The sequence below is a fragment of the Anolis carolinensis genome, chromosome 2 (assembly GCF_035594765.1).
Source record: "Anolis carolinensis isolate JA03-04 chromosome 2, rAnoCar3.1.pri, whole genome shotgun sequence".
NCBI lineage: Eukaryota > Metazoa > Chordata > Lepidosauria > Squamata > Dactyloidae > Anolis > Anolis carolinensis.
Window position 1 is genome coordinate 153,421,634 of NC_085842.1, and position 26,999 is coordinate 153,448,632.

Sequence of the window (26,999 nt, forward strand, 5' to 3'; positions counted from 1 at the left end):
CACGGATTTACCAAAAACAAGTCATGCCAGACTAATCTGATCTCTTTTTTCGATAGAGTTACGAGTTGGGTCGATACAGGGAATGCCGTGGATGTAGCATATCTAGATTTCAGTAAGGCCTTCGACAAAGTCCCCCACGACCTTCTGGCAAACAAACTAGTAAAATGTGGGCTAGACAAAACTACGGTTAGGTGGATCTGTAATTGGCTAAGCGAACGAACCCAAAGGGTGCTCACCAATGCGTCGTCTTCATCATGGAAAGAAGTGACAAGTGGAGTGCCGCAGGGCTCCGTCCTGGGCCCGGTTCTGTTCAACATCTTTATTAACGACTTAGACGAAGGGTTAGAAGGCACGATCATCAAGTTTGCAGATGACACCAAACTCGGAGGGATAGCTAACACTCCAGAAGACAGGAGCAGAATTCAAAACGATCTTGACAGACTAGAGAGATGGGCCGAAACTAACAAAATGAAGTTCAACAGGGACAAATGCAAGATACTTCACTTCGGCAGAAAAAATGGAATGCAAAGATACAGAATGGGGGACGATGCCTGGCTTGACAGCAGTGTGTGCGAAAAAGATCTTGGAGTCCTCGTGGACAACAAGTTAAACATGAGCCTACAATGTGATGCGGCAGCTAAAAAAGCCAATGGGATTTTGGCCTGCATCAATAGGGGAATAACGTCTAGATCCAGGGAAGTCATGCTCCCCCTCTATTCTGCCTTGGTCAGACCACACCTGGAATACTGTGTCCAGTTTTGGGCACCACAGTTGAAGGGAGATGCTGACAAGCTGGAAAGCGTCCAGAGGAGGGCAACTAAAATGATTAAGGGTCTGGAGAACAAGCCCTATGAGGAGAGGCTTAAAGAGCTGGGCATGTTTAGCCTGCAGAAGAGAAGGCTGAGAGGAGACATGATAGCCATGTACAAATATGTGAGGGGAAGTCATAGGGAGGAGGGAGCAAGCTTGTTTTCTGCTGCCCTGCAGACTAGGACACGGAACAATGGCTTCAAACTACAGGAAAGGAGATTCCACCTGAACATCAGGAAGAACTTCCTCACTGTGAGGGCTGTTCGGCAGTGGAACTCTCTCCCCCGGGCCGTGGTGGAGGCTCCTTCTTTGGAGGCTTTTAAGCAGAGGCTGGATGGCCATCTGTCGGGGGTGCTTTGAATGCGATTTCCTGCTTCTTAGCGGGGGGTTGGACTAGATGGCCCTTGAGGTCTCTTCCAACTCTACTATTCTATGATTCTATGATTCTATGATTCATCCCTTCTCCCTGTTGTAATATGCAGCCCTACAAGGGCCAGAAAAATAGTACAGGTCAATAACTGGCTCAGAAAATGGTGTCAGGAGGAATGCTTTGGCTTCCTCGACCATGGCTTGCTTTTCCAGGAGGATGGCTCACAGACTTGCAAAACTCATCAGGCACACTTTAAACTAGGTCCGCCGGGGGAGGGGGACAATAGCCTTGTGAACAGTATTTTACCCATGACCACAGGGAATCACCATAAGGCTAAATGGAGGGCTGCCCAACACAACAAGGACCAAGTACCGAGAGCAGAATAATCCCAAATAAACAGCATGTGGGAAGGTCTCAGGGGCTTACATGTCTTTACACTAATGCACAGAGAATGGGAAATAAACAAGACAAACTCGAACTTTTAGCACAACACCATAGTTAATATCATAGGCATCACTGAAACCTGGTGGGATGACTCCCATCACTGGAATGTGGCCATTGAGGGCTATAACCTCTTTCACAGAAACAGAACAAAGGGGAGAGGAGGGGGAGTAGCCATATATGTCAAAAACATTTACATTGCAGAAGAGATGCAAGACTGCAATCCAGGAAACCAGCTTGAAAGCATCTGGATAAGATGTCAGCGTAATGGTTATTGCAGTGTGTGAAATGTTTACTCATTGTTAAAGTTAATATGTGTGTGCTTCGGTAAGCATTCCAGCAGAGGAATGGTTAATTGCATAGAGTTAGATTTACTGCATAGAGAGAAAAGGAATGAAACTTCTGCTTTTGCCTATGTAGAAGGCAATGTGTCACTGAGGATGGAATTTGGGAGGAGTTATTTCCTTACTGATAAGAGTTTTTGTTGTTGCCATTAATCTTCTGTCGGAGAAAAATGTCTGAGAGCAGCTCCGGCTGCTGTCTATGTAAATAGCTGTGTAAATAAAGATTCGTCACTGCCAGGATCGGTTGAAAGCTATTCAGTTTTATTTGTTCATGCTACTAGGCAGATACTGAGTTGCCAAACGGAGGGGAGTATTGAGACAGATGGCTGTGTCTCAATATATCCGCCTCACATCCATCATCCACATTCCAACATAAGAATCAAGGGAACCGCGACTCAAAAAGATCTCATAGTGGGTGTCTACTATAGACCTCTGAGCCAGGAACTCGAAGCCTTCTGTCAGCAATTGACCAAACAGGCACAACGAAGAGATATAGTAGTCATGGGTGATTTCAGCTATCCTGATATCTGCTGGAAAATATACTTGTCCAAGAGTACAAAGTCCAACAAATTCCTCTGCTTGGCTACTCTCGATCTCATCCTAACAAACGTGGAGGACCTGATCAATGCAGTCGAAGTGGTCGGATCCTTAGGGGCAAGCGACATGTGCTCCTGCAGTTTGCCATACAAAGGAAGGCTGAAACTAAGACAAGTCAAGCCCGCATTCTGGACTTTAGGAAAGCTGACTTCCAAAAAATGAAGGAAATACTAAGCGGCATTACATGACGCCAATACTAAAAGACAAGGGAGTAAAGGATGTATGGGAGTTATTCAAAAGTGAAATACTCAAGGCACAAATGCAAGCAGTGCCAACAAAGAAAAAAAATAAGACAAGTGCAAAGAAGCCAGAATGGATGTCCAAAGAACTTCTAACTGGACTAAGACTCAAAAGAGACATGCACAAGAAGTGGAAAAGGGGAGAAATCACCAAAGAAGAATTCAAACGAATAGCCAACTCCTGGAGGGAAAAGGTTCGCAAGGCTAAAATGGAAAATGAGTTCAGGCTTGCCAGAGACATTAAAAACAATAAAAGGGCTTCTTTGCTTATGTTGGTAGGAAAAGGAAGAACAAGGAGGCAATAGGGCATCTGCAAGGAGAAGATGGGGAAATGCTGACAGGGGATAGGGAAAAAGGAGAACTACTTAGTGCCTTCTTTGCCTCAGTCTTCTCACAAAAAGAAAGCTGTCCTCAATCTCAGCAACATGGAGTGGACAAAGGATTGGTGGAAATCCAACCCCAAATAGGGAAACAAGTTGTCCAGGAATACCTGGCCACTCTAAATGAATTCACGTCTCCAGGGCCAGATCAACTACACCCAAGAGTATTGAAGGAACTAGCAGAAGTTATTTCAGAACCACTGGCAATTATATTTGAGAGTTCTTGGAGAATGGGAGCAGATTGGAGGAGAGCAAATGTGGTCCCTATCTCCAAGAAGGAAAAAAAGGACGACCCAAACAATTACCATCCAGTCAGCCTCATGTCGATACCAGGCAATATTCTGGAAAAGATCATTAAGGAAGTGGTCTGCAAACACTTAGAAACAAATGCAGTCATTGCTAATAGTCAACATGAAATTATCAAAAACAAATCATTCCAGACTAATCTGATCTCTTTTTTCAATAGAGTTACAAGTTGGGTAAATGCAGGGAACGCTGTGGATGTGGCATATCTGGATTTCAGTAAGACCTTTGACAAGGTCCCCCCCCCTGACCTTCTGGCAAACAAACTAGTCAAATGTGGGCTAGGCAAAACTACAGTTAGGTGGATCTGTAATTGGTTAAGCGAACGAACCCAAAGGGTGCTCACTAATGCATCTTTTTCATCCTGGAAAGAAGTCACGAGTGGAGTGCCACAGGGTTCTGTCATGGGCCCGGTTCTGTTCAACATCTTTATTAATGACTTAGATGAAGGGTTAGAAGGCAGGATCATCAAGTTTGCAGATGACACCAAATTGGGAGGGATAGCCAATACTCCAGAAGACAGAAGCAGAATTCAAAACGATCTTAACAGATTAGAGAGATGGGCCGAAACTAACTAACTAAATGAAGTTCAACAGGGACAAATGCAAGATACTTCACTTTGGCAGAAAAAAATGAAATGCAAAGATTCAGAATGGGGGATGCCTGGTTCAAAAGTAGTATGTGTGAAAAAGATCTTGGAGTCCTCGTGGACAACAAGTAAAACATGAGCCTACAATGTGATGCAGCTGCAAAAAAAAGCCAATGGGATTTTGGATTGCATAAATAGGAGTATAGTGTCTAGATCTAGGGAAGTCATTCTACCCCTCTATTCCGCCTTGGTCAGACCACACCTGGAATACTGTGTCCAATTCTGGGCACCACAATTGAAGGGAGATGTTGACAAGCTGGAAAGTGTCCAGAGGAGGGCGACTAAAATGATTATGGGTCTGGAGAACAAGCCCTATGAGGAGCAGCTTAAAGAGCTGGGCATGTTTACCCTGCAAAAGGGAAGGCTGGGAGGAGATATGATTGCCATGTATAAATATGTGAGGGGAAGTCATAGGGAGGAGGGAGCAAGCTTGTTTTCTGCCGCCCTGGAGACTAGAACGTGGAACAATGGCTTTAAACTACAGGAAAGGAGATTCCACCTGAACATTAGGAAGAACTTCCTCACTGTGAGAGCTGTTCGGCAGTGGAACTCTCTGCCTCAGATTGTGGTGGAGGCTCCTTCTTTGGAGGCTTTTAAGCAGAGGCGGAATGGCTATCTGTCGGAGGTGCTTTGAATGTGATTTTCCTGCTTCTTGGCAGGGGATTGGACTGGATGGCCCATGAGGTCTCTTCCAACTCTACTATTCTATGATTCTATGCAGTAGTTAGATTATCTATCATCAGTCTTCTGAGTGTCCAGTAGACCAGCTATGACTGAAAACAAAGTTGTTATACCTCCAACTGCTTGAATCATGAACATCGTCATGTACATTTATATCCCCTAAGGCTATGAAAGAAGCATTATATTATTTATCCACACAGAATTGTCTGACTATACTTTACTTTGCAGACAATAAATGACATGTGCATCTTAGATTATATTTTTAGGAAACTATACTCTGAATTAGATACAGACCTTCAGATTATACAGAATCCTTCAGATAGTGTTGAATGAATTGTATTGTTGTGATCACAGACCAAAAGTATAAAACTTTAAGTCTTTACAACATTAAAAAACAGAGTTTTTAAGTGTTTGTGCAGTGCAAAACTATCATACCTGTCTGCCACAAATAATTATTTTGTGATCCAAAACATTGCAACAAATCAGAAGGGATGGATCAAAGACCTAAGGAAGAAGAAAAGCAGGGACCCAATTTCTTTTGCCTATCTCAAGGTTTTAAAAAACTGTTCTCATTATTTTTCAGGAACAAATTTGCCCATGAATACTTGTTTTAAAACACTCCAGGTTGGCCACTTTGGATGTCCCAGAACTGTGATTTTGCAGGGGATAGCCAAATAGTACACTTTGTAACAGCTTCCATGCAATAAACATAATATATTAAAGTCTGATGTTGACCAGGTCTAGTGGTTGGGACTGAAATTGAAATCGTATTCAGACCAATATTGAATTGAGTTTGTCAGGAAAGCCAACAGCCAAGAATAGCAAGTGAGAAACTCAGATTAGTCTCTTCTCTGTTTCTTCTCATCCACAGTTACAAAGAAAACAGGAAGATACTCTGGATTAAATAACTACTGCTGGGCTTCTCTCGTGGTGTTCTGGGGACAGCTTGTTTTTTAATATCTTCTTCTCCTAAAGTCACAGCTTAAATACCACTGATAGTCCAAAAATTTGAAGCCATGGTTTCCCTCCTTACCAGATAAAGTGAAATGTCAGAGAGAAAAAAGGAAAACATTCAGTTTGTGGTATTTAAAAAGAAACATTTCATCATATGGAAGCAAAAAACCCCCAACATCTCACCCATGTGTTTCTATGTAATGTAGTTAAAATCAACAAGGGGAACAAAATGGTACTTGCCAACTAATTCCTTTCAAAATGTTTTTGTGTGTGTGAACCAGTTTTGTAGTGAGAGTTTTCTAAATAGTAGGGACAGAAAACTCAGTCAATTTTGCTTTCTCCAACAGTGCTTTGTAGTTTATGACGAAATGTGTAAACGTTGCTAAGTTTCTATCTAAAGCAAACTGAACAAAGTAGTCAACCATCTGTCAAGGCAAAATTCAATTGAGATAATTGATATTTCTTAGCATGCCTATTGTGTAGCTGTTACAGGTGAGGAATCTGTTTAAAAAATGTAAGTTGGGGACTCTCATTATAACCAAAGAAATTTAAAATGTGACTTTTAAAGGAAACAAAGATTTCAGAGCCTTCTGGCTTGATGGAGAAATTTATCAGTTTCATTTTCTCCTACCTTTGAATATATCTCAAATCCTTACTCCCCATCCATACCATATTCATATTCTGTTTGTGAAATCATTTCAGAATTTTTGGAAACTCAAATAAACAAGTTCTAGTGAACAGTGAGATCTTCTGAAGGTTAAAAAAAAAAAGAAGATAAAACTTGCCTTCAGCGAGATGAAGAGATACAAGAAAACTATTTCTTCCAAAGAACATTTTTTTCATGCCAAACCCTAGGACTGGGATGACCTCTTCCATCAGTCCCATAGCCAGAAAAAAATGTGAGTGGGGGTGAGGACAAATTTCTATTTTAGGTAGAAAGATTAAAGTCTAAAAAAACCTGAAAATGATTCTTAATTGGTAATTTAGTGGTTACAAAAGAATACCACAATGCCTGTTGGAAACATTTGAAAACTGCATCGATACATCTTGACAGAAACCAGGCTTCATCAATAAACTTCAGTGGATACTCAAGAGTGCAAGTCTAGTTAGTCTTTCTTACCCCATTGTGCTACTTATGTATGTTTTCAAACATTTAAGAATTGAAAATGACCTTTCATTTGTAGCTGTTGACCCTGGAAATGTTGCAGAAATCTGAAGAAGTTTCTTCACATTTGGAAAAAAATGTCTATCACAAACAAGATATGCTTCCAGTGCATATGATGGTTTCTCTGCAGGTGTAATCTTTTTTCCAATTTTATACACCACAGGTCAAACTCTTCTATCAGTGTGTTAGTCTTCAAGGCATTCATTGTAAAGTTACGTGCACTTGTTCAAGTTGGATTTTAAATGGCCACAATTAATAGGTAGGAATAGTTGTAGTTCCTGAATTCCTTACCTAGGCCTTGTAAACCTTTCTTGAAGCTGACTGCAGAAATAGTCCAGAAATGGGATGTACACATTTAGCCTGTAATATTCCATTGGTGTTGGTAAAATTGTCTGGATATTGCTTTTACAAGTTTGCCTTGAACAGATGTGAGGAATCCTAACTTCTCCACCCATAGACTCCACCACTGATCTTGCTGTGTCAAAGTTCTCCTGAAATTCTTTCACAGATTCTTTGTGCATCTCCCTGGCTTTTTCTAAGAGACTGTTGACCATGTTGCAGACTACAGAAAATATCCATATCCTCTTTTAAGCTCTTGAGCAATCTCAAATTATTCCAGGAATTCTCCTCTGCCTTAGGCAGAAATCATGGCCAGGACAATAATTTTTTGAACAAAAGTCTTTCCTCACACTCAGCGGGAGGCCACCCATTGGACACCTGGAACTTCCCCTTTGGGGGACCTCAGCAACCTGCTGGATAAAGACTTTGATGATGCAATCATCTTCAATAGATCTTTTCTGGACCTTTTCTTTGTCTTCTCAGCATGGGAAGATGTCTGGGGACCCAGCATCCATTGTCCCCGCATCCTCTCCACTCCAAGAACCATCTCCATTGGCCGATTGGAGGCCTCAGAGCTTCCCTGCCCAGCTGAGAGGGGAACCTCCTCCACCAATCAGCATGTGCACTGGCTGCCTCTCGACTAATCAGAGACCTGGGAAATGCCAGCTGGTTTTCTGGCACTGGCTCATCGGGGAATGGGAGGGAATTTTGAACCATAGCAATGTTAATGCATGGAAACTCTTATGTATAAAGATGCCTGCTTTTTTCTTGTGATTTACCCTTGTACACTTTGAGCATCTTTGTGCAAGTGTCCCTTCGGCCAATTTAATAAAGTTTCTGTTGCTTGTCCTCACATTGGTGAGATCCTGATTACTATCTCAGAATATTCATGGTTAGCATACCTCGCCAGCTTCCCTCCGTATTCATGGATCCTTGAAAAACTTCACATTTCCGGCATCACTCCAAAGGCAATCACCCAAAAAATAGGATTTAGAATCTTTGCCTGCAGGATTCTGGGGCTTTTAGTTTAGGGAGAGGGGTTTCCCATTCTCATCAAAAGAAGTCCTGGGCTCACTGAACTACAAGCCCAAAACTGCAGGTTTTAAAGTGGGGGAGGAAAGTCCTATCTGATCATGGAAACTAAGCAAAGTCAGTGCTAGTTAATGTTTTAAAGGGGGTCCCTCAATGGAGGTTATGTTTCAGAGGAAGGATTCGAAAGAAATCACTTTGTGTGGCACCGTTGATCAACAGCTTCTGTTGCTTCTGCCTCTCTCCCTCCCTCTCTCCCTCCCTCTCTTCCTCCCTCTCTTCCTCTGAATTAGGGAAGAAGGCTGGGCTTCAGAAGTTTTCCCAAGCCAAGTTTTCCTTTTGGCTTCTGCTTCTGTCTCTCCCTCCCTCCACCCTCCCTCCCAGCTGGGGAAAAAGGCTGGGCTTTGGAAAATTTGGCTTCAGCTTCTGACTCTCCTCTAGCTTTCCCAGGGAGGGAAAGTAGCACTTTCCCCCCTGTTTCCCAACTTGGGGGACAAAGGAGAAATGGCTTGAGGAGGGAAAGGAGCACCATTTCTCTTTTGTCTCTCAGCCGGGAGATGAAGGAGAAAGGCTTGGGGAGGGAAGCCCCTGATCCACTATCATGTGGAGGCTGGCGAGTTCACTAGTCTCAGACTGATGGAGGGGCAAAAACACCTTTTGTCACGCTTTTGTAATGCGCCATCTAACCTAATGCACATTTCAATTTTGGCTAAGCAATTAAGCCAAAAAGATGCACATTAGATTTGCATAAATGCGGTATAATTTACATAAAAGCAGATAATTCAAATAATTTTTTTTTCAGATGCATGGTTGTACTGAAATATTGGCTGTTATTCCACAAATGCTCTTTTGTTTTTTCCAGATCTTTTTCATTGCTGGTCTCTGTCATTCTAATTTTGTCAGTTTACCATGCACAGCATATCCTAATACTGTTTCTATTTGTATTCTCTCCTCAGGACTTATGAGCAATACACTGGCTTTATCCCAAGGCAAAAGAGGTGGAACTGGCATACCTTGTGGAAGAAAAAACAAAGATCCACCCAGGTTCATTTCATCCATAACATGATCAGATGATGCTTGCTTGCTACCATGACATACCCACATGGCACCTGATGGGAGATTTTCTAAACCTGTTTCACATCCCTCATGGGCACGTTTAGCCAGAAACACACCCTTACACAGCTTTCTATATTTGACATGCAGCAGTTGGAAAGATACAGGGTAATCTCTCATGATTATGTCTCATTGCAGGAGACTACACAAAAACATATGCTCAGAAAACAATTGATAGAGGTTTCTAAAATTATACACAAGAGGAGAAACAGGATGCAGAGAATTTTTCTCCTTCTCTGGATCACTAACCTCAGGCTCACACATTTCATGACAGATTCAAGGCCAATGAAATGGAATTTTCAATGAATGCAAAAATAAAGTAAAGGAATTTTCTGCCATAAATATGTGATGATGATGCTTGCAGTTGACTTGAATTGCTTAAAAAGTGGTTTGATAAATTCATGGCTGAGAAGAGGACTATCAGCAATTATGCCCCTGATAGCTAATCAAACCAATATCAGACAGAGCTTGGAAATAATGCATTTTGAGTAATGTTATTTAGAAGCAGAAAGACAATGGAGCAAATGCTCTTTCTTCCTATCAAGTTAAAGCATTACATTGTGGAAAAACATGTTACATGTTATTCCCCCAGTTTGATATTTTACGGTCACTGAAGTGGAAAGCTTGGCTATTTTTTGTCCTTTCTGCTACATTTTAAAATTAAAACATTAATTGTACATTATGAACACAGTACCCAACTTTTTAATATTGATGATTGAGATCTTTGGCTATAGACATAGTTATGAATGTATATCTACAATTTTTCTTCCTAAGTCTGTCTTAACAACCAGCAGTTGCATCAAAAGAGGGAATTATTTTCTGCTGGTGTTCAGGACACTGCAAGATGGTGTTTTCAGCTCTCTAAAACCACAATTTGTGCTGTGACAATCAGAAACAAGACTCCATCATATTTTCGTACTGTAGCTTGGGAAGGGGTTGGCTATGTCATCCTAATGGAATTGATTTCCATTGCTCAATGTAGCTGCTAACTGCTAAGGTAGGTTGGATAGAGGGGGGTAGCATTTGTATTTCTAGTGGAAGTACCACAGTTGTAAATATGAACATGAAGGAGTAACAAAAGGTTTATGTATCTGTAACTGCTCAACAGGATGCCAGCCAATATAGTACAATCTCTGTATCAATGTAATGCCAGACTACCCCCCCCCCCAGCTAAAACCATGAATAATAATGAGTCCTAGATTTTGATTATATATGGGCTAGAAGTATACTATAGAATCACACTGAAGAATCTGAAGAGACCCACAAACCTTTCTGGGGAGTAGGGAGAGGTTATTTTTTGGAATATGGGTAAGTAAAATATTGAGCATGGGGTGTACTATATGTTATAAATATTATAGCACTATATTAGCCATTTTACATATTAATTCTAGGTTCTGGTGGTGGAATATGGTATCCCATTCTTGATCAGATGCAGGAAGAGCAAGTCTAGGGTAAGGGCTCATTCCAGGAGTGAGGATGTACTTGACCACTTGCAATCTAGGGGTCCTTCCAGACCCTATGAGATTTTTACCTGAGGTATCCAAATAATGCCTCAGGTAAAAGCGAAGTAATTCAAGACCAAATTATTTAGATACCTCATTAGATCTTGGTTTTCCCTCAAATGCCCAGTACTAATGGGGTATGAGTCCTGTGGGCATTCATTCCGTGTAGTCCTGGGACTATCCAGGGGCCCATCCCCACAGCCCACCTTGGTTCTTTGGGTTTCCAGGAGGGTGACCCCTCCCCAACCCCCCAAAAGCCTTAAAATAAAGGAAAACTTACCAGGTTGCAGGCCTCCTGGAGCATACCAATGACATACTAGGAGGTGCCAAGGGGATCACTCCTGCCCCGCACTCCCAGCGCTTCATTTGTACATACCAGAAGGCCTGCAGAAAGTCTAATGGCAACCTGGTAAGTTTTCTTTTGTTTTAAGGCTTTTTTAGGCAGGGTGGTGGTGGTGGTGGCAATTTTTGGGATTGTATGAGCACAGCTAGTGGGCGAAGTCCATTTTTTCCCCCTGGGTTTGGGGACTTAAACTGGTTTAAACTGCTCTGAAGCGATTTAATGTATGTCTGGAAGCACCCTAGGAGTCCCCCTATGAGGCCATCTACTTCTGACAACAGTAGTAGTAGCTGTGAAATCACCACTGCCAGGTATTTGAAAGCCTGTAAGTGATTAAATTTATGTCTGCTGAAATTCATTTAATTAACTTGATGCCAGTACTCCGTTCTCCTAAGATCATCTTCCATCTTGAGTCTGTCTTCTTCAATATTAGCAACCCTTCCTAATTTTCTGTCATATTTCAAATCAAAGTGATTTGAGGAGGAGCACTGATATTAAAATCAGAAACTATTATTTGTGACTATGGCTACCATCCTCCTCCTCCTCATCATCAACAACATCAACATCCAGGTTTGTTCTGGTTTCAGAAGAGAATTTTGAATTATTGTATAAAAGATGGTATTCTGTTGTCTGATCAGTAGTAGCTAGCACCAAACTTTCCAGTTCTGTACAAAGTGAATCAAAGTTCTCTGTCATTTTTGTCACTACAGGAAGAGTAGCACCTGCTTTCCAAAAATGACACATGCTGGTAGCTCATAATAAGGATCTACAAACTCCATCATGCAGCCTTTTGTGGCAGTTGGGAGGAAGGGGGAAACAACTGGTACTGCCTTCTCTATTTTCTCTATTATCTCCCACCACTCGTGAAGTAAAAAACTATGAAAAGTGAAAAGGTTCAACACTCCATTTCTTCTCAAAAGAGTAGAATTATATGCTTTTACAAAAACGATGTTCTATGTCTGCCAAATACTTAAACAGTGTGTGTGCATGCCCGCACTAGGGGAAAAAAGAGAGAGAGATAGGGGGAAAAAGAGAGAGGGGAGGAACTCTGGAATAAAGGAAGGAAGCAGCTGTTGAGTTTGTGTAAAATACAGTTACAAAGAAAAAGAAATAGAAAATTGCTAACAAAACCACAGAAGGAAAAATAATATAATTTTCCCCTTTTAAATAGAAAACTGCAAAGTTTGCCACATTTCATAAAAATAATCTTACAGGGATTTTCATGCAATATGAATTCATTGCCTCAGTAGTTTAAATAATATTAATATTAACCGCAGTCAACAATATGTTCTAATAAAAAGTTATAGCTCTTTGTTGATATTATTATTATTATTATTATTATTATTATTATTATTATTATTATTATTAGGAAGAATTTGTGTATTTGGGAAGGGGAATGCTGAGGCTGTGTTGTGGATTTGTGGCTGAAGATTTAAAGTGAAGTGCAATGTCCTTCCAAGGCTCTGAACTGAAACAGTTCTCTATCCAAATCAACAAGGCTGGTTCTGAACTAAGTACTTTTCTCAGAACTAGTTGCCAGCTTTTCTGGATTTTCTCATTGATCAGCAATCTTTTGGCTTTCTCTGATGACTTGTAGTTATATTTGAGATCAGTGATTTAAGAGCTGTTTATTGTTGATTGCCCTTAACCTTACTTAGGCTGACCTTATGAATGAGAGACCTTGTTGTATCGCAGTCTGCATCTGAGCTGTCAGGTGAGCCTTGTGAGCCTTGGGTTGGGCCTGTTCAGCCTGTGATTGTACTAGCATCTGACAAGTCAAAAGACTCTGGGTTGGAGCCTAGAATTCCCATGCAGCCGGATGAGACCGCTGTTCCTGGACAGCCAGAGTTAGAGGAGGTTGCTGCCCCTGAGGATTCTGGGAACAAGCACACAATGTTTTAAAGCAGGCAGCTTGAACTGATTCCTTGGGAGAGTGAAGGTCGAACTTTCCCTTGCTAGATGGGCATTTCAGTTGTGCTAAGACTAACGGGATTGACAGAAAGAAAGCTATATGTGAACAGAGACAAGAAAGGGAGGTTTTGAGATGCAGAAAAAGGCTGTTAATGAGAAAAGGTTTTGAACAAACTTTCCACAGAAAGAAGCCTTGATTTCAGCTTCAAGAGGAACTGCTTCTGAGAGAGATTTTCAGAGGTGGTAACTTTGCTCATTGAGCATGGTTCCTGTTCATGGACTCATGTTATCCTGTTTCATGTTCCTGTGGGTTTTCATGTAGCCTTGTATCTTGAGTTTTGTTCCAATCTTGGTTCTTGTTCCTGGGGATTTTGGATTACTAAGTTATTGTTCCTGTAAGCCTTGCAGTTTGCATCTCTTGTTCCAGTTAAAGATATTTTATTTGTTCCAGTTTTGTTCCTGTGCCTTGGACTAATTTTGATACCTTGTTTGAAGTTTATTCTTGTTTTTGATTTCCATGGACCCTTGCTTCAAGTACCTGATGGACTAAAACCTTGTTTCATTGACTTTGAACTTTGATTTGCTTCTGCTTACATATATCTATATATATAAAAGGATTATGGAATCGCGGCACCGAGCAAAACAACAAAAGTAAAGGCCCCCCAACCTCGAAATTTGACAACACAACCCATCATCCAAGCCTTAAGGTTGAAACAACACAAAATCACGTCACACACCTCCACATGGACAGAATCCACAACGCACCATCGGGAGCCATGCCGGGAGGGAGGGAAAGAGAAAGCATAATGGCCGGCCGGCAAGAGGGAAGGCAGGCAATGGGAAAAAGCTGTCCCCTGGGTCCTAGCGCCCGCCCATCATCCGAATTATTTACAGTAGAGTCTTACTTATCCAAGCCTCGCTTATCCAAGTTTCTGGATTATCCAGGCTGGCAGGGAAGAGGAAAGGCAGGCAATGGGAAAAAGTTGTCCCCTGGGTCCTAGCGCCCGCCCATCATCCGAATTATTTACAGTAGAGTTTCACTTATCCAAGCCTCGCTTATCCAAGTTTCTGGATTATCCAAGCCATTTTTGTAGTCAATGTTTTCAATATATCATGATATTTTGGTGCTAAATTCGTAAATAAAGTAATTACAACATAACATTACTGCATATTGAACTACTTTTTCTACCAAATGTGTTGTCTAACATGATGTTTTGGTGCTTATCTCCACAATCTCCACCATAAAAATAATAATAGAATCCTACAGTCACACAGATAGGAGAGACCCCTAAAGGCCATCCAGTCCAACCCCTTCCTGCCATGGAGAACACAATCCAAACATTCCCAACAGATGGCCATACAGCCTCTTGAGAATGATAATGCTAATAACAATAACATGGAATCCTCATGTTTCCAGACAGCCCTAAGAATCATCCAGTACAACCTCCTTCTACCATGCAAGACCACACAATCCAAACACTCCTGACAGATGGCCATCCAATATCTCCACAATCTCCACCATAAAAATAATAATACAATCCTACAGTCACACAGATAGGAGAGACCCCTAAAGGCCATCCAGTCCAACCCCTTCCTGCCATGGAGAACACAATCCAAACATTCCCAACAGATGGTCATATAGCCTCTTGATAATAATAATACTAATAACAATATCATGGAATCCTCATGTTTATTTATTCATTTATTTATTACATGCATTTATACTCCTGACAGATGGCCATCCAATATCTCCACAATCTCCACCATAAAAATAATAATACAATCCTACAGTCACACAGATAGGAGAGACCCCTAAAGGCCATCCAGTCCAACCCCTTCCTGCCATGGAGAACACAATCCAAACATTCCCAACAGATGGTCATATAGCCTCTTGATAATAATAATACTAATAACAATATCATGGAATCCTCATGTTTATTTATTCATTTATTTATTACATGCATTTATACCCCGCCCTTCTCCCCGAGGGTACTCAGAGCGGCTTACATTCTGCCACGAGGTCCAGCAACAAATATACTATAAAAACAAAACAATTAAAACATGATAAAAACATGATAAAAACATGATAAAAAGTATACAAAAATTAAAACGCTGCATCAAAAAAAAAAAGCCCATCCAGTCCAACCCCTTCCTGCCATGGAGAACACAATCCAAACATTCCCAACAAATGGCCATACAGCCTCTTGATAATAACAATACTAATATCACGGAATCCTTATGTTTGCAGACAGCCCTAAGAATCATCCAGTACAACCTCCTTCTACCATGCAAGACCACACAATCCAAACACTCCTGACAGATGGCCATCCACCCACTATATAATAATAATGACGATAATAAAGATAATAATCATGATGATAACAGCAACAATAATAATAATCATCATCATCATCATAAAACTATACCATCCAATAATTTGGACACACCCCTAACGTCCATCCACCCCAACCCTTTCTACTATGCACCAAGACACAATCTAACCGTTCACAACACTTGCACAACGTATGCATACTATACAATACTCCACAGCGACCCCCTATACTCTCACCACTTTCACATTACACAAACAACCAAATACATACTAAACATAAAGACAACCATACAACAGACATTCAATACCACCACTAACTCAAATTTCTCACCAACACCACCAGACAACACCACAGCAACGCGTGGCCGGGCACAGCTAGTTCTTCAATAAATGACTTGCTTTGTGAAAAGTCTGGGGCTTCAGTGTGGTTTAAGGTGTCTCTGCAGTCTAGGGGTGCAACAGACCTCTAAGTCAAGAAGCGAAGATGACCAAACTGAGACTGTTGTATATTGAAGATTTTATGAGAAGATAATCCCTGGTAGAGGGCAGCAGGAAAAGAAGAAGACAACTTTTCAGCTCAACTCAACCACAGAGACCCTGGCCTCAAGTCTGCAAGACCTGAAAAGGGCTGTTGAGGATAAGAATGAAATGAATGTCTTTCATTCATAATTCCAAGTCAACAATAGGAGTTAATAGCAAGTACCTCTTAAACCCGTAATCTCAAATATGGCTAATGATAATTGTTTACAGGAAAATCATTGTTTACAAGAAAACCCAGAAAACTTGCTAACAGCTGGAAAGACTTCATCTGATTTTTATTTTAATCTGTTGTTTCATGAATCAGAGAGAGAGAGAGAGAGAGAGAGAGAGAGAGAGAGAGAGAGAGAGAGAGAGAGGGCATCTTATTTCAAACATTAACCCTATTTGCACTTGATAGGGATAAGAAGAACATTTGCTCTGATTCATTTCCAGGATGAAAATGGGTTCTCCATCACTTGGAAAACCAGGTTAGGAAGATTACAGTAGTGAGAATTTTACATCTACGCTTCTCATATCCCAAAGAGATTCAAGAAATTATTCTGTGCAGAAATACATGTGAGATGCCTATGTGTGTGAGAGAACTGTGTAACTAAGCCTATCCTCCCCCCCCCCCCCGGTTTCCAGATAGTTGGTTTTTTTTGTGCTAAATTGTGTAAGATTGTATGCAAACCTCCACAATTTTCACAACAAAATTCTGGCAAAAAATAAATAAATCCTAACTATATTAAATTTAAACAAGTCCCTTGGTTTTGTTGTAAAGAAATCCTGTGTTTTCTGCAAGATTTTCATTGCAAGATACAGGAGATGCCATAGTTTGTAAGGTTACTAAAATGTTGGCATTGTTCATCACCTAAAATTCTGGAATCACTTATTAGAAGGGTAAAGACTATTCACACATTTTCTTGTGCTTCCTGAGAAAAATGTGTCAGTTTTAGATTTTTAAATGAAAAATTATATAAGATTTTGTGTGTCAGGAATGACTTGAGAAACTGCAATTCCCTTTTGATGTGAGAGAACCATCCCTTTGAAAGGACATTGCCTGGGAACACCTGGATGTTTGATGTTTTACCATCCTTGTGGGAGTCTTCTCTCATGTTCGTACATGGGAAGCTGGAGTTGACAGAGGAAGCTCACCTGCTCTCCCCGGATTCGAACCGCCGACCTGTTGGTCAGCAGTCCTGCCGGCACCAGGGTTTAATCCATTGCACCACTAGGGGCTCTATATAAGATATATAATTATATATAAGATTGCATTTTGTGCAAAATACATATAGTTTCTGTGCAAATGTTTTTTTTCCTTTCTGCAGAGCTTAATTTCCCCCTACAAAACAAATGTCTTTGTATGAGTAAATTTTTATCAATATCTAATCAAGGATTAAAAATAATTGAGAAATGTATAAAAATCTTGCCCAGTTTTCTGTGCAAATGTTTTTCTTTTTGCAGAAATCCAGTTCCTCCTACAAAGCATGTGTTTTGCATGAGTAAACCTTTCACAAACAACTCTTCAAGCATAAAAAATGGAAATGTGAAAAAACGTTTCCCAGCAAAAATTAACACCTCTCTTACTTAGGGCCCTTCCACACAGCTTTATGACCCAGAATATCAAGGCAGAATAACCCAAAATATCTGCTTTGAACTGAGTTATCTGAGTCCACACTGCCATATATCTCAGTTCAAAGCAGACAGTGTGGGATTAGCTAATTATTGCTTTTTTATTTCTAGAAGGTGGGGTTATATCCATTATTCAAATTAAGAAAGTGGTTGTCAATTAAAAACCAACCCCCCATAAGGAGCATATAGCCTACCAACATATCAAGTAAAACATAAAAGCAACCTTGAGTTTGTTGTTCAATTTATTCTTAAAAGGAACATTGTTATATCCTCGTTGCCTCTCCACTCCCCTCAAACAGAGTAACAAACTCTGGAAGTAACAGCTGGGCAAGGACAAATTCATTTAGTACCAAGGAGTAATAGATAGATATTTTAGTTATGTCTTCTCAGTGACAAAACCTTTTTTTAAAATATCAACAGAACTTTGTGTGACATGTTATCATGCCAAAGAAGACTACTGCCTTTTTGATTTTTTTTTAAAAAAAGGTAAAGGTGGAGTTAATTGCCACTTCAATGACTTTCCCAGAAACTTCTAATCTAATTACGGCAAGCACCAGCCAAAGAACCAGGTGTGCTCACAGGATCTTAAGAAGACAGATAGGAGGCGGGGGAAACACCATCGAGAAATCAAATTAAGATATCAAACCAACCCGAAATTGCTGCTGCTGGCAACCAGGGATGGAAATCTTTCCTCATTTCATTCTCACATGCAAGAAGGAAGTATGTTAAACATTATCTTTCTAATAGGGAGGATTGCAAGAGATTGTTAGCATTTTCTGGGATAATTTTTCACATTTTAGGGAAATGTTTTTAAAAGTTGGGAGGTTTGCCCCACATTTCAACATCTTTGCACAGAAAACAGTGCTTTTTCTGTTAAAGATACTGCTATCTGTGAGAAAATGCCAGTGTGTGTATACAAAAACAAGTTTTTTTTCATCACACAGAGCAAGATTTTTTTGTTTGTTTCTCACGTCATTTTTTTCAGGAGAAAAAGTCCTAAAATGTGAAAAATCTTTCATTTCACCATTTTTTAAATGTGCTTCTCACTGTGAATGAGAAAATGTGTGAGCTTTCATTGGGTTATCAGAAGAGAAAGGCAATGATGCTTTGCAGGGTGAATTTCAGTTCAGAAATCATGAATTTGAAAACTTTCATTAGAACTGTACAGACTAAGATACCATTCTCAAAAACCTTTTAAGTATGCCTGGAAGGATTTATTACCATTTATGGAAAACCTAGAAATTGCCAAACTGGCAGCTGTTTGACACCACCAAAAACCTTGAGCAATGGTGTAGACATCATTTAACAAAATGGGGAATTGAGGCAGCAAGGAAATTGTTCTTAGCATTAACCTCAATTGATGTGCTGAATGAATGAGCATGGCTGGATGCCTCGCCTTTAAACCCTTGTCTGCAAATTTCCAGATACATTAAAATACATTTTGGACAAACTATGGAGCAAGTTTGCTCTCCACTTTTTTTTCCTATTTCTTTCCCCCACTCCACCTCTAAATTAGGCAAGGACTTCATTTGCCCTGAGTATTCAAATCCAACCATTTCCAGTGGTGCCAAATTCACTTTAAACTATAAAAGAGAGGTTAATAATGAAAAGACCATAAAAAAGCAATCACACAATTGGGACAGCTTAAACCTCAAGAATGTGGCATGCCTGCACAATCCCACTGTGCTAGGGAAAAAACCTGAATTACACTCACACACACTCCATGTTTTGGCATCAACATAATTTAGGCATGTGGCTAACATACAAGCCACAGTAGCTGTGCCTATCTCTAGGTTCCAATTGTTTTCTGTCCATGTTTGCATGGATGACATTCTTCTCTCTTTAACTGCTTTATTTTATGTCCACTATCCATAGATTTTATCTCTTCACAACTATTTTAGTCCACATGGGCTATAAAAATAGAAACAGAGACAGAGAGTCACAAAGACGTTTGGTATAGTGAAGACATATCCACATCCAATGTTATACTAGTAACCATTCACCAGCGCTTCCAGAACATGGCCTACCCAGCCTTTCATAGCAAGCTTTAGGGGTGCAAGGAGAATTATGTTTTCCTGTTTCTGTTGATGGACAACTGTATTAGATTCATGCAAAACCATCTGCTCCTTATATGACAGAGATGTCAAATACAAGGCCTGTGGGCCAAATCTGACCCACCAAGTTGTTTTATGTAGTCCATGAGACTTTCAATGCCAAGGCAACATAGTTACATTTACATGGTCTTACAATTCATTACAAACATCTCCTTGAAGGCAACCATAAAACCTATATGGCCCTCAGTAAAAATGAATCTAACACCTCCAAAAACAGTGTTCAGTTACCCGCTCAGGCATAAAATTCACTATTGGACAAGGAGCTTGAACTACTGTCTTTTTTAATGCCAAGCCATGAGATTTGGGAAAAAAAAACAGATCCAGAAAATTTAATGAGACATTCAAAATGCTTTATAACTTTTTCATGGTAATGGACCTCCTCAACAGATCTGTCATCACTTTGACCATGTTTGCAAATGTTTGAATAGGAGTACTCCCTTTTGTGAGTTCTCCAACTGCCCCACTTGCAATGCCCCTAAAATAATATGCTTCAATCAAACTAATTTTGAACAGGTTGTGAAGTAAGAATTCTAAAATGTGAAACAATGAAATAAGATGAAAAGAATGTGTGTGTAGGGGTGGGTGGATGGGAGGGAGATGAACATTATGATTATATGATGAAACCTTGTCCCTTTCTGTAGGGGTGGGAATTGTGTGAACCTCCCGTTCTTTTTGGATCACAACCCCCTTCAGGCCTTGACAACATAACCAATTATAAGATATTCCAGAGTACATGTCCAACAAGCTTGTCATTATATGATGGTAGTGAAAAAGATATTGCCAGATGGGCAGACAGTTGGTGAGAAAAAATATTTGGGTTCTGATATAGCATGCACCCTAGGGGCCCCTGGTGGCACAGTGTGTTAAAGAGCTGAGCTGCTGAACTTGTGGACCAAAAGGTCCCAGGTTCAAATCCCAGGAGCGGAATGAGCGCCCGCTGTTAGCCCCAGCTCCTGCCAGCCTAGCAGTTCGAAAACATGCAAATGTGAGTAGATCAATAGGTACCGCTCCGGCGGGAAGGTAACAGTGCTCCATGCAGTCATGCCGGCCACATGACCTTGGAGGTGTCTATGGACAACGCCGGCTCTTCGGCCTAGAAATGGAGATGAGCACCAACCCCTAGAGTTGGTCATGACTGGACTTAACGTCAGGGGAAAATCTTTACTTTTACTTATAGCATGCAAAGGGCATGCTCATTTCCAAATAAAATTTATCTTACCTGTTACTGTGGGGTTTGTTTTGTAGTGGACACAGCTCCTGTAACCCCTGAACTGCATAGAAGAGTTTTCTGTCATGCTGTGTTCAGGTTGAGAAGAGGGACACCTCACCTAGCCAATGAAGGAATTTGGCAACTCAGTGTTGATCCATGAGCTTTCCATCACATTTTGGCCCGAACTGCACTCGATTCTACACTAGTCAGCACTGCTATTTGCCAGTGATAGCATCTGCCCAGTCATCTGTACTGCTCAATACCCACAACCAAAGCTAGTTATCTGTGAGACATTAGCTCTCAGAAAACTGAACCAGGATGGTCAATGGTTTGTGGGAATTTAGTCCAAAAAATTGCAGGGCTAAAGCTTCTTTGGCTTGTTCTAGAAAACATGAAGGGAAGATGGAGTCTGTTTTGATTTTTTCTTCCCCTCTCCAAGTTTTCCTACAAGGTTAATGTTGCCTTAGTGTTGGCAGAGGTCCTGCACTGTCCTACCTCCCTTTTTTGGATGATTTCTGAACAGAGATTTAGCAAGAAGGTTTGGCGCTATTACCACCCTGTCTCTGGTATGGTTATAAATCTGTTTTAGCACTAAAATGCCAAGGAGGGAAAGTCACAAGCTCTACAGCAGTGTAGCACATTTTCCAGAGCAAGAGTTTCAGCAACCCAGCAGCAATACTGTAGCCACAGGAACACACCCAATGTGTTCATCAAAAAAAGAAGGGGAAAAAAGGCCCAGAGGCAGAAGAAGCAATTAGGCATGGTGTCTGTTCTAGCAGGCATTCTCTCCAAGTCTTCAGGCACACAGGCATATAGCAAACACCGCTTACAGTCTCCTTGAAAAAAGAAACCACCCACTTCCTGTATGCCACTTGGAGAAATTCGGATCCAGATTTAGATTGGACTCTAAATCCCTGCATTAAGTTTCAGCTTGTGCTGCCAAATGTGCTGTACACCTCTAGGCTAAAAAGTGAAGAACAAAAAGCGGAAACCTTTGGAGGGACCAAAATCCTTCCCTAACCTTTCAATTAGTCTCTAATCCCTTCCCTCCCATAAAATCTCTGCTTCAGGCTGACTCTGTTTGTGGATTTTTGCCCGCCAAGAAAGTCACCTTGCTTTGATTCTGTCTCTGTGGTTTGAAGGGTGAGAGCTCTCTGCCTCTCTGTCCCAGTGCCATGGACCACACCTCTCATAAGGATCATGGAAGTGAAAAGTCCATATTGCCCCCCCCCTGCTTTGGCACAAAGAAATCCAGCTTCCACCAATGTTCTCCCTTTCTCTGATGTAAAGAATTTTCACTGGGCAGAATCAGTTATTTACAAAATATTATAAATAATCCCCCCCCCCCCCCGCTTTCCTGTTACCTACAGTCTTGTTTCAAGGGGACTCATTGGTGGAGATATTTTTAAAAGCATGGCCCAAATGATTGTGACACATTCAGTGTTCTTAGTGGGCGGATGCAGTGTTATGTTATGTTGTTCTTGTCATGAAGCCCAACATTACACGTGTGCACCTTATTAATACAGTCTGATAATCATATGTATCAGGACAGCCTGTTCCCAGAAATAGTGTGGAATTCTGAACAGTGTGTATGTGTGAGGGAAAGAATATGAGTGTGAAAGTTGACTGGGGTTGGTAGTGTAGGAGTATATGAGGGAACTCTCAGGTTTTATTTTGAAGCATACTAATTTCCATTCAGAGATTCTTAAAACTGCTTTCCTTGACTCAGAGCTGTTTGTTTTAGCGGGCATTTTGCTGGGTAGGAACAAAAAAACAAAAAAAAAGGTAAAACGTGCCTTCACCCCCCCCCCCCCAGATGAAAGTAGAAAGGGACTTATTCTGAGGGAAGAGTGCATAACATACCAATTAGTTCATACAAGAGACACAATGTCCCTTAGTATTTGAGTTGTGAAACATTACTGCCATATGTATTTTGTGAAGTACCTGAGATCCAAATTTTGCATTTTGGCCATCTCCTTTGGCCAAGCCCTTCCAAGGTGTCATATCATTTTTGCACCTAGGGATGACCATTGGAGTGGTTTAAAATGTTGTCAGTGTCATTTAAGTTATTCCATGAACTAGATCCCAAACTTTTTGTGCTTAGTTATACAACATTTAAAGTATTTGGGTGAGGCAAAAACTGATCGAAATGGCTGCTGCACACAAATGTAAATATCTGGCAGATAAAAAGTCCACCTGCCTACATGCTCATTCATGTATCCAAGTGTGCACAGGTACCATATGAAAGTGATGTAAGGCATGCTCACTATCAATGTTTTGCAGAGAAATGGAGAAGTTTTAGGCCTCTAGATGTTTGGGTCTACAATTTGTACAATCCTTAAGCATTGGTTGTATAGGGCAGGACCTTTGGTGCTGAGGTTAGTAAGATCTGAAGGTCAAAACTTGCCCACTCCGTCTTACTGGTAAGCTACTATGAAAATGTCCCACAAGTAGGAACATGTAGGAAGAAGTTTTCTTTCCTTGATCCTGAGAAGCAAATACTTGTTATTCTCCCATTTGTACAAAACAAAAGCAGAGTTTAGAATGATGGGCATCCTGAAAGACATCTTGGACATTGAACCAAATATGGATATCACTGACATATTAATCTTCATTTATCAGTGGAACCCTAAGGTCCTTAACCTCATTGTGGGCCAGTTATCTTTTCATTCTATTCTGACAACAGGGCATTTTCTTAGGATCACATCAACATTAAATATTTGAAATAGTTTCTAAGAAATCCATGGAAAATATGTGAAAATTTGATAATGACTTCAATAATAACTTTGGTAAGAAATAATAAACACAGAATTTCTTTGTTTGAGAGTCAGAATATCTAATCAGGAATGAATCTGACTTAAATACAAGTCATAAATATACTCAAAAGAAGCAACGTTGTTCTTTTCTTTTCCTTCCTGTTCCTTTAAGGAAATGGAGGAAGGGAAGAACAATCTGCACATACAGCACGACCTACACAGTGAGGCAGTAACATCAGAGGTGATGATGGTGCCAATGGAAGTCTACTCCTCATTCCAATTACACTGGCTCAAGTGCTTGTACATGAACTTTTGGTTTTATAGTTCTATAAAAGGCAGCTTACCACACAGTCCTGTTTTAGTAAGATCAACTGGGCAGGGTTGGCTCAGTTTCCTGAAGCTGGTACCTTGTCTCTGGTGCTGACTTTCAACTACATGATGTCAAAGAGAAACAGGTTGGGATTCCCAGACCGCCAGAAGGAAGGAGCCACAGCCTTTTGCCAAGCCACCATGGTTGGATTTGCCAGAAACCCTAAAAGCTTTCTTGGCTTCTCCTATTTGGAGACTTTGTGCAATGCTTGGAAAAGTCTCTCTGTCAACTTGCTTGCCTGCCTTTACAAGAACAAGGTTCCTCCCTATTATCCTTTGGCCTACCTTGGCTTTTAGTTTCACTTTGGCCTTATTAACAAATGGGAGAACATTGCTGTTTGGCAGAGAATGGGCGCAGATGGCAAGAGAGTACTTTAGAGCCCCGGGTATTTGTTCAGCCCACGCCTCCTTCGGCTCCTTCTCCATATAGATTCTGTTTTATGGCAACAAACAACCCCTTGCCCTTGGCAACTGCACCAGATTCTGAGCTGGTGTGTTTAAATCTAAGTTTATGATCTGGCCCAAGTTGTCCCTTGGGTATTTTTATTGCCAGGGTGAAGGAGGCAAGAGGCGCCTTTCCCACAAAGGTTTTCCAGACACCAACCTGAATTTGATGACTCTTCCTAATTTGGCAGTATTAAAACAACTTTTGCCTGCACTGGTATAAATTAGTCCTTCTGAAATGTCCATTTCCAGGGCATTCACCCCTGCCTTGGCGTATCTTTAAGGTCAGCCCTGTTATCCTTCAGAATTCTCTCATTCTGATGTCATCTTAATGAGGGAAAGAGAGAGCGTCTTTAAAAATATTGAATATTTTCAATTAAAGAGGCTCTCTATATTCATATTGAATCACATTTAGAACCCCAAGTGCTGGTTCACACTTTGGATAGAGTAATAACATCTCCCTGTAATTTTGACCTCAGGATCTTGTGAATTTTTATATCACATCATGAAATCAGGCACCATTAGTTCTGAATCAGTCTCATGTTTAAACACTGATTGAGACACAGTTTCTTAAGATCTTGCCAGTATATTCATCATTATTTACCTAAATAAAAATTGTATGGAGTAACGAGTTTCTGGAAAAAACTGTAGGGAGCTGCAGGCATGCCTGTTAAATAATGTGAAGCTCTTTACTGATGGTCAGAAATCTCTTCAAAATGGGACAATCCAGCCATGTTCAAAAAATTCCAAATCACATTAAGAAAGTTAAACATATTTGGAATCTGTGGAGCATGCAGCACTATTTTGTTTTCATTGTTTACTCCTGAATAAAACCCAGAAGTATCTCTAGGGGAGTATCAGAAGTAAGGGCTATACTGTGTGGCTGTTTATATATTTTTTGTGCAGTGTTTCAGCTGAAGTTTATTATTTCTTATTAAAAATGTCCCTGTAGTTAGATAAAATACAATTTTACATGTATTGTATCAATATACCAACAAGTCTAAAACTTAATGAAAATTTACTTTTTGAGTCTAGTCAGAATTGTCGTCATTCAATAGATGAGAGAAATATTTTGACTAATGGTCTTCCTCAGTAGGCAATTATGTTTTTGCATTTTTCAGTTCTTTTATCCCACAATGTCTGTGAAGGAAGAGAATGGAAGAACAACCAGGCTGTGTCCTTATAATCAGATATGAGATGATTCTGAGACCTTTGGCAAACTTCATTTTTTGCCTGGCTACAGGGACATAATCACATGTTTCTCTGATGCCTTCCTCTAGCTCTCCACCAGATTATGAAATGGGTTTTTTTTTGGGGGGGGGGGGTATGCATCAGCCCTATGGCATGTCAAAGGATCAATGAATGAACAACTTTAATGTAGTTCCAAAAACAGAACTACTGTATTATATGGGACCATAATAAACTGCAGTCAAAATTAAATCTACAAGGTTGACATTTTATGACATTGTCACCTGAAGAATTGTAAACTATTGTCTCAGATTTCAGGTACAACTGGATTTATTTCCTAAGTGATCTAAATCTCTGGCATTAAATATTTGCATAGATTTTGGTGTTCTGGGTGGTGTGTGTGTAAGGTATGTAAATATGATCCCATATTTCTATTGGTTCATAGTGTGGAAAATGTATAGAATAATAGAGTTGGAAAAGACCATGCGGACTATCCAGGCCAACCCCTTGACATGTAGGAAAAGCATAATCAAAGTAGTTCCCATTGAAAGAAGTATGGATGGAGTGAAGTAGCAACTTAGGACACCTGGTTGCAGTGGGGTTTTTCATTTGTTTATTTGTTTCATGTTCTGAAGTCTGGAAATGTCATGATACAAATACATATTTCAGAGATGGATCCTGTGGCTATGGTCACCTAGGAGATAGAAGATCCAAAGAGTGCAAGTTCATACTCAACTCAGTCTGCCCAGAAAGGACCTAGGACATAGATAGATTGGTGACATGAGAAGCAGAGATGTGTTGTTCTGGCGCGAATGTTCACAAAAAATTCATCCTACAGGAGACAGAGGCAATTCTGTCAAGAATTCAAAATTCCCAAGATCAATGAAGATGGCAAATCATGAAACACTAAAAAGGAATCTTTGAACATCACCTCACAGAATGGATTCTTGTTTGTGTTTATATAGGGAACAAGAGGAATCCTAAAACAAACTTCAAAATTCAAAAGCCCCTTTACACCACTGATTTTGAGGCATACATTTGACTGTTGTTTCTTGAGGGGCTGTATAAAAGACAGCAAGGAGGAGCTGAGAGCCTTATCACCAAGATGAAAGAAGAAAGTGCAAAAGCTGGGTTGCAGTTAAACATCAATAAAACCAAGATTATGGCAACCAGACTGATTGATAACTGGCAAATAGAGGGAGAAAACATGGAGGCAGTGACAGACTTCATATTTTTAGGCACAAAGATTACTGCAGATGCAGACTGCA

General features: G+C 40.5%; 1 long non-coding RNA gene across 1 annotated transcript in view; it reads left to right on the forward strand.

Annotated features, from left to right (window-relative positions):
• LOC134296299 (uncharacterized) overlaps positions 1-14,326 on the forward strand; it is an 85,803-nt gene extending 71,477 nt beyond the window's left edge. The window contains exon 2 of the long non-coding RNA XR_010002990.1: positions 9,258-14,326. This is a non-coding gene — a long non-coding RNA (uncharacterized LOC134296299). The remainder of the gene's footprint in view (positions 1-9,257) is intronic.
• The last annotated feature ends 12,673 nt before the right edge of the window (positions 14,327-26,999 follow it).